Genomic DNA, 8892 nt, shown 5'->3' with positions numbered 1-8892 from the left:
TGATTCCCCAGGCTAAAGTGCCCACCGTCCTGCAAGCATACCATGATGGTGCAGTGCACTTCGGGTGGAAGAAGCTAGAGATGTTGTTAAGAGAGCGGTTCTATTGGAGTGGAATGCGGGAATCTGTGGAGGCCTGGTGCCGAGAATGTGGCCCTTGCGCATTGAGAAGGAAGGACGAGGCCAGCCAGAAGGCACCCCTACACCCGATCATTACACACCAACCGCTGGAGCTGGTTGCCCTTGACCATGTAAAGCTCACCCCCAGCCGAAGTGGGTACACCTACGCTCTGACCATCGTAGACCACTACTCGAGGTTCCTGGTGGTTGTCCCAGTTAAGGACTTAACCGGCCGCACCGCTGCTAAGGCTTTCCAGGCTTATTTCTGTTGACCGCATTGGTACCCGGAGAGGGTGCTTACCGACCAGGGTCCGGCCTTTGAAGCAGAGGTATTCCAGGAATTCTGCCAGTTGTACGGCTGCAAGAAAATCCGGACCACGCCTTACCACGCCCAAACCAATGGCATTTGTGAAAAGATGAACCACTTGGTCCTGGGCCTCCTCAAGACGTTACCACTGGAAGAGCGGAACCTGTGGCTGGAGAAGCTACCTGACCTGGTCGATATGTACAACAACATCCCTTCCAGCTCTACGAAATGCACTCCAGCATACCTGATGAGAGCTCGTCCCGGCCGGCTACCAGTGGATCTGGAAATGGGCTTGGAAGCTTCAGAAGCACTCCTGTCGACAGCTGAATGGGACACTCGGCGGAGGACACAGTACCGACAGGTCCAGGAGTATGTTGAAAAGAACTTGTGCCGGAGTCGGGGACAACAGGAGCAGTGCTTCAACAAGAAGGCGCCTGCCGGTTCCTTCCAACCTGGGGATGTAGTGCTGAAGCGGAAAAGAAGGGCCCACAAGCTGGATGATCAATGGGAAAAAACCCCGTATGTAGTCCAGCCCACAGGATGGGAGAATGGGAAGGCCTACCAGATCAGCCGTGACCAGGGGGGGACTTTGGCCACGGTTTCCCGAGACCACCTGAAGAAGTGCCCACCAGCATTGAGAGTAGCGGATGAGGCTCCAGTTCCCAGTCCAGTGGAGAAGGAAAAAGAGGTAATCCACACCATGATGGGTGATTTTCCAGCAGACTGGCCTACACAGAACGGTGCGGTGATCCTTCCAGTGATACTGTTCCCACAACCCGTGGATGAAGAAATGATGGAAACGGTTAACCGCGAGCCAGTGCCCAGGGATGTACCTGTACCCAGCTCCCCTACGCCTCCGCCTGCCCCACATGATAGCAGGGAGGAGGAACTGACTGTTCCCTCTGCCCCACTGCCTGTCACCACTGACACCGGACCCCGAAGGTCCACTCGCTCCAACCTAGGTAGACCCCCACTTAGGTACAGGGAAACTACTCTTTAAAAGGGGGGGGCTTTATGTGTTGAGTGTACCAGTTTGAAAGTTTTAAATGATAAGTAAAGATGATCAACCTCTATAAATCACTTGTAAGGCTACATCTGGAATATGGGAACCAGTTTTGGGCTCCACATTTTAAAAAGGACATTCAGAAGTTAGAGTCAGTTCAAAGGTGGGCAACTAGACTACTACAAGGAATGGAAGGCCTCCCATATGATGACAAGTTGAAAAAGTTATTAAGTGATTATTGGCTGCAATGGGGCTTTCTGGCTGGTGCCAGCCTCTCTTCTTAGCACACAGGAACCACAATCCCTACACCATGCTTCAATGGATTCTCTCATCCCAGCCCAGTAAAACTACATATTTTACACAGTCATAAGCAGCCCATGGGCATTCACCTGACCATAGACCAGACAATCCATCTACCACTGGACCAAAGACAGGAAGTTAAATCCACTGCCTGCGGTAACCAACTTAATCCTATAGGCTACTCACACAACAAACCCAACAGAAAGGAAAAAAACATGGCTTCGATTATCCATCCAATGAAAACGCATAACCATTGTGAGCCATTGGACAATGCAATTGGACACATGGTGACATGGTGCACGGCCCAATGAATCAAGTCTTTACTTCATATTCACGGTTTAAGCCCTTGGGTTCTAATGTGCCCAGAGTACATATCCAGAAAGATTCTCTTTCTTTGAGCTAAACACAAGTCAACAATACATTGTAAGCAGATTCTATTACCAGTCCCACACCATTTTGTGACGCATAATCACACAGTGATCCAATTAAGATTCCAAGTCATCGAACATGTCCAAGCCATACGCAGAGGAGGCAATAGAATTAGGAAGCTCAAAGAAAGGGAATCTTTCTGGATATATACTCTGGGCACATTGGAACCCAAAGGCTTAAACCATGAATATGAAGTACAGACTTGATTCATTGGGCCATGCATGGACATAATGGACATAATTCTAATAGGCAGGACAGGTAATAAGGAGCACAAGGGATATGCTAAAATGTGTTGTGTGACAAGACAGACACAGGAAAGGAGATGATAACAGGTGTAGGGACCAACAAGGTGAGACAAGGGGTATCAGGATAGGGTCAAGTAGGTATGAATGTAGTAATGGGGCAGGCATAGAGAATTGTATGCGAATGTGAATTACAATAAGTCACTAAGGAAAGGAATATGTGAGTGTGTGCCTAATGTAAACTAATATTGTACTGGCAAAATTATAGATGGAAAGGGAGAAGGGGAGAGGGGAGAGAGGAGGCTGTAATTGACTACAAGGGTATGAGTTATGAGTGATCATAGGGATAGTGCTACATAAGTGGAAATACCTATGGAGGACCGGATGTGTAAGCGCATACCTTATACAAACCTATAGAGTGCTGATGGGTGAGAGTGTGATGTTAGATATAAGACATCCTATAGTGAATAGTGAGCCGTAATCAAGTGCAACAGGGATATTTCACGTGACTATGGGAACCTGGAAGGTAAAGAAAGGGGAGAAAAAACTGTTAGACAAGGTAATCAGACAAACATGACAAATAAAAAACAAGGAAGAATGGAACTCCATACATACTGGAACCATATATAGTGTGAACACGAAAAAGAACCGGGCGTTAGAAAAAATGTGCACGGCCCAATGAATCAAGTCGGTTCTTCATATTCATGGTTTAAGCCCTTGGGTTCCAACGTGCCCAGAGTATATATCCAGAAAGATTCCCTTTCTTTGAGCTTCCTAATTCTATCGCCTCCTCTGCGTATGGCTGGGACATGTTCGATGACTTGGAATCTTAATTGGGCCACTGTGCGATTATGCGTCACAAAATGGTGTGGGACTGGTAATAGAATCTGCTTACAACGTATTGTTGACTTGTGCTTAGCACAAAGAAAGGGAATCTTTCTGGATATGTACTCTGGACACATTAGAACCCAAGGGCTTAAACCGTGAATATGAAGTACAGACTTGATTCATTGGGCCGTGCACCATGTCACCATGTGTGCAATTGCATTGTCCAATGGCTCACAATGGTTATGCGTTTTCATTGGATGGATAATCGAAGCCATGTTTTTTTCCTTTCTCTTGGGTTTGTTGTGTGAGTAGACTATAGGATTAAGTTAGTTACCGCAGGCAGTGGATTTAGCTTCCTGTCTTTGGTCCAGTGGTAGATTGATTGTTTGGTCTATGAGCTGTTATGGGTTTTAATCCAGGTGAATGCCCATGGGCTGCTTATAACTGTGTGAAATATGTAGTTTTACTGGGCTGGGATGAGAGAATCCATCGAAGCATGGTGTAGGGATTGTGGTTCCTGTGTGCTAAGAAGAAAGGCTGGCACCAGCCAGAAAGCCCCATTACAGCCAATAATCAACCGCTAGCCGCTGGAACTCGTTGCTCTAGATCATGTCAAACTCACACCAAGCAGGAATAGATACATTAGCCCACCATCCCACCCAAAGAGCAACTTCTGCTGCGCAGCTGGCTTTCTAGGCAGCAGCGCTATCGTGATGTCAGCGGGGGACATTGTGACAAGCCAGTGTTCCGTCACTTCATGTTGTGCACTGTTCAAACGGAAAATACATCAACAGGCAGACTACAGAAAAGCTTACTAACAAAGGTTAGAGAGGGGCTTTCTCAGAGGGCTTTTTACAGTTTGTCTATTCCCAATTAGCCGTTTAAGTATGCTTAATGAAAGTACTAATTCTTTCATAGGCCGCCCATTCTTAGTATTTGACGTTCCTTATATTGCGGTATCAGGCTTCGCAGCAGGTTGCAAAACATTCATCACCCATGACTGTCCCCAATTGGGCTCAGAAGCTAAATGTCTATCATGACCTCTCTTTTTGAAAGTCCAAGAGCAAGCAAACTCTTCCTCCAGGAGAGGGAGCCAACAGATCACTAAAGACATCATCATTGCTCAAAGAAAACACCGAAAAACAATGGAAGCTTTAATTGGAGTGGAATCTGATAGACAGCACCTGATGCCAAGTCTGCATCTTCTAACACCTGCAGTCACTGCAGCAGCTGAATCCAATGTGTCCAAAAGGGATCTATTCTATTCAATTGCAAATGATCTAGATAAGACTGAGAATAAGATACTGCACGGGACATAGCAGAGTTGGTCAAGTTGAGTGGAGATGAGTTTGCTATTTGGCACAGCTTTTGCATCAATAAAGCAAGTAAAAGGTGTGAAAGATAAAAAAAAGGGTGAAAGTGTGAAAAGTGAATTGGCCAAATTGAGGTGCATATAAAGTTTTTGCTTTCTTTCAATTCACTAATGGGGCTCATTTGAATCAGGTGAATTGAGTTCTGCTTTTGGAAACTGGGTTAAGAAGGGGTGCACCGGTCCTGGAGGTACTGCAATACCAGGTCAATGCGTGGAGTGGACAGAGCAAGATTTTTTCCATCTCCTTGTTCTAAAAATCCATTTAATATATGGTCCCCAGAGAGGGGACGTATCAGATATTAAACTGATAAGAACAGATTTAATTTTTTTTTTTTTCTGTTTAACAGTAGGACTTCAAAATAACAAAGGTGATCGCCTCCCGTTGCCTGGGAACCATCCAGGCACAAGAGGGCTATGTGTCACCAGAAGGCGCACACACTTCCTCAAGGCCGGCAGACGTGCAATCCCAGGCACCTTCCAGTACCGACCAAGGTAGCGTCCTCCGAAACTACACTTGATCTTAGCCAAAAGGCCGAGAAGCTATAACCCGAATTGGTTACGGCCTTGAGTGGCACCCTGGCCTATACCGGACACATCTTAGGGAGAGGGAGACAAACCCACGCCTACAGAAGACATTTTGTCACCCAAGCCAACCCTTGAAAAGGCTGTTTTGCAGAGCAAAAACAAGAAGAATGATGCTTTTTGCAGCCGCCGCCCACTGCAATTAATCTGAATAACTCCTCCTCCTCCAAGCACCTCCCCTCCCCCTTGCAGTCTTTCCAATTCATGATACAAAAAGACGGACGGACAGGACAGGACAGGACAGGCTGCCTGACTTTCCGTCACTGCCACCCTTTGCCATCCTTGCCCGTAGAAAGCCCTTTCATCATCCCCAAACCCTAATCTTTTCCCTTCCCTTCCCAGCTGCGTCTCACTCCCTTTCATTAGGAAGTGAGCGCAGCCTTTTCTCCGTTCTGCACATGCGCGACGTTAAACACAAATGCGCAGGCGTGCGTTCCATTAGCCTCACTGCATTCCACTCCCATACAGGAAGTGGGCGCAGCTATTACTACGGTCGCACATAAAAGAACCCACGGCCACCACTGCACACAGCTGACTCCACCACAGGACACCCACTTCTACACCAACGCAGGTAAGACAGGATCGGCACCTCTATGCTCCCGTTACAATCAGGCTCAGTCACCATGTGATAACGCTCTCAACTCTTTAGTTGCAGGCTCCCCTTGCTTCACCTCCACTGGCTGTGCTGCCATTTCCTCTCCCACCTGGAAGGTATACTTTATTCCACTATTTTCCTGTTTCTCTCTTCCCCCTTTTCCCATAACCTACTTTTATCTGCATTTGTGGGGTATCTATATGCTATTTACATCATAGTTTTATTCATTAATATGGAAGGGAAGAGTGCCCATGAGAGTGTTGAACTGCGGAGAGCAAGAGATTAAGCTGCTCCGATTTGCCACCATTGATAAGCTGTTCTCAGTAGATACACATGCTATCCAAACAGCAGCATCCACCATTGCTTCAGCCCACCCATTCAGTGACAGCTCACCAAGTCAGCCAGAGGAGTGGTGTAAGGAATTACACGTAGGCACTGACTCCACACCTTCACATCACAAGAAGGGGGTCTACAGGCTAGTGCAAGAATATGAGCAAGTCTTCAGCAAACATCCGCTAGACTTTTGAAGAATAAAAGGGGTCAAACACTACATCCCCACAAGTGCACACCCACCCATCAAAGAGAGATATAAGCCAAAACTACCTGCACATTACCAGTGTACCAAGGACATGTTGAGCAACATGAAGGAGGCTGGGGTTATCCGTGACAGTTGTAGCCTCTGGGCAGCTCCGTTGGTCCTGTTAAAGAAGAAGGACAGCACCACTCCCCTGTATTGAGGAATAGCTAGCTGCATTGAGAACTGCAAATTATTTTTCTACCCTTGATCTCACTAGTCGCTATTGGCAAGTGTCCGTTGCTGAGGCAGACCGGGAGAAGACCGCCTTTGCCACCCCGATGGGTCTCTGCGAGTTCAAAAGCATGCCCTTCGAGCTGTGCAATTTGCCAGGAACCTTCCAGAGGCTGATGGAATGCTGCTTGGGACACCGAAACTTTGAAACGGTACTGCTATACCTTTATGATGTTATTGTTTATTCTAAAGCAAACAAGATTTTAGGGTGTATAAAAAGGGAGATTAGATCCGGTGATCCCAACGTATTGTTAACCCTCTATAAATCACTTGTAAGGCCACATCTGGAATATGGGGTAAAGTCCTGAGCAGGTTGATAACCATTGGTTTGAGCATGGTAGGGTGTAGTGCGCATCTTCCTGCATCGGTAAAAGCTGCAGAAGTCCTTGAAGATTTCCGCTTCAAAGGCAGTGCCTTGATCTGTGAGGACTCTCTCTGAGTAGCCATGAGGTCTGCATAAGTGTGCTTGGAAGACCTTCGCTGCAGTATGGGCCATTAGATCTTTGACTTGTACCACAACCATAAATCTCGAGTAGTTGTCTACCATCGTAAGTGCATACGTGAGCTCGCCTCGATATTCTGCAACAAAACTCCCTTTTTCGATTTCAGTTTCAGCAAACACTCCTCTTCCTGTAGAAAATATTTATCATTACCTAAGACAGTCATTCTAATGCATGACAATATTAAGGCAATTTAGTTAAAACTTGTTTTAACTCACCTTTAAGGGGATTGATGTATTTCATGGTCAATCCAGGTTTGTCAGTGATGGCACTGACATAATGTATGGCGTCTTTTTCGGGCGTTATCCTTTGCCTTTTCATTGTGAAAATCCAGTTGCCTATATCAAAGCAAATTCTACTACTTGTAAAGTATGCAGAAAATGAAATGTAGAACATATAACATCAACTGCTTAGGAACGCATCATAGGTTAGTACTTAAAAGGATATTGTCATGTTCTAGTCATAATGCAAGCTGGACATTTTTCATGTTACCCTGTAATCGCCGGCCTGTTCTAATGCTCACAAGCCAAGATATAGGCTCAGCTGCTAAGGCTTCCCTCTGCCTTCTGAATGAAACTTGAATATGTCTGGCTCACTGTGTATATAGCAGGTGCTCAGAAAAAATAAGAGTCAATTCAATAGAAATAGCTCTGGCACACTATAGTGATCAATAACGTAAGAAAAGAACTCTTGGAATGCTGAAAATTCTTTATTTGTGCAAAAGGATAATTCATCCAACGTTTCGACCTTGTTTTTAGGTCTTTATCAAGGATAAAGTTATCTAAGATCATAAAGGGTTACAAAACCATATAAACACGTAATTAGTACATAGTACAACATAACAGTACAATATATTGCTACTTGAGAGTACAATGGGTCAAATGACCATGATGCACATACAAAAAATTTTTCCAAAGCCATAGTGAAAACATTTGTACTGAGGAAAGAAAATTTCCACATGACCTATCTGGAGAAACATTCTGGATCAAACAACCAAAAATAGTCAAGCAGGTAAATACACACCTATATGGATAACAGGATGATATGTGTTCAATTGTATAGCGTCATTGCCATTAAGGTACAAATGGAAAACTTGCAATCCTATATAGTGAAGGAAATGAACACATATCATATCAAAGAACACAGGAACATGGGTGTGAGAAAAACCTCAATGTTTATACTTTGTTCTTTATAATGGTGTGAACATGTATATGTCTCAGTACCTTATGCACTTGAGAATTCTAGTGAGTAGATGATGAAAGCCTATTTCAGAACTGGAATCGGTAAATAATTGTAGGTGGAATCTAAATGAAAAGATGGTACAAGTGTTATCATGACACGTGGGCTATAACACAATGGACCGTGTGACAAAGAAGAAAGGAGAGAAAGAAGAGGAAGAAAATGCAACTACCTGTAACATTACGTGATAGTCACTGGTAAGTATCACTTGACAATTCAAGTGAAAAAGGATTCCTTTATTAAAGGGTTCTCAGTCGCCTCAGGATCATGAAATACTAGGGTAAATGATATGAGAATGGGTAAGAAGCACCACTAAAGGAAATATGAGATGCAGGACATATATCCATAAACCCCTGAACTACATGATAGAAATAAAAAGAAGAAAAAAGAAAAAAAAGAAGAAAGAAGAAGAACACATAGAATGCGGAAAGAGAATGGGTACAACTACCTGAGTTACTGCAGGGAGGCCCCTGGTTGGTATTGTGAGGGTTAGTGGAATTCCTTCACTGAAGGGTTCTCAGTTGCCTCAGGTTCGTGAAAAATGCTATAGACAAATAATGCCCGGAGAAA

At 44.8% G+C, this 8892-nt stretch overlaps 1 pseudogene; it reads right to left on the bottom strand.

Moving 5' to 3' along the window:
* Positions 1–4764: 4764 nt before the first annotated feature.
* LOC142255543 (U2 spliceosomal RNA) lies at positions 4765–4971 on the bottom strand (annotated as a pseudogene).
* Between the last annotated feature and the right edge of the window lie 3921 nt (positions 4972–8892).

Source organism: Anomaloglossus baeobatrachus, chromosome 10 (assembly GCF_048569485.1).
Source record: "Anomaloglossus baeobatrachus isolate aAnoBae1 chromosome 10, aAnoBae1.hap1, whole genome shotgun sequence".
NCBI lineage: Eukaryota > Metazoa > Chordata > Amphibia > Anura > Aromobatidae > Anomaloglossus > Anomaloglossus baeobatrachus.
This window is presented reverse-complemented; position numbering and strand designations above follow the sequence as displayed.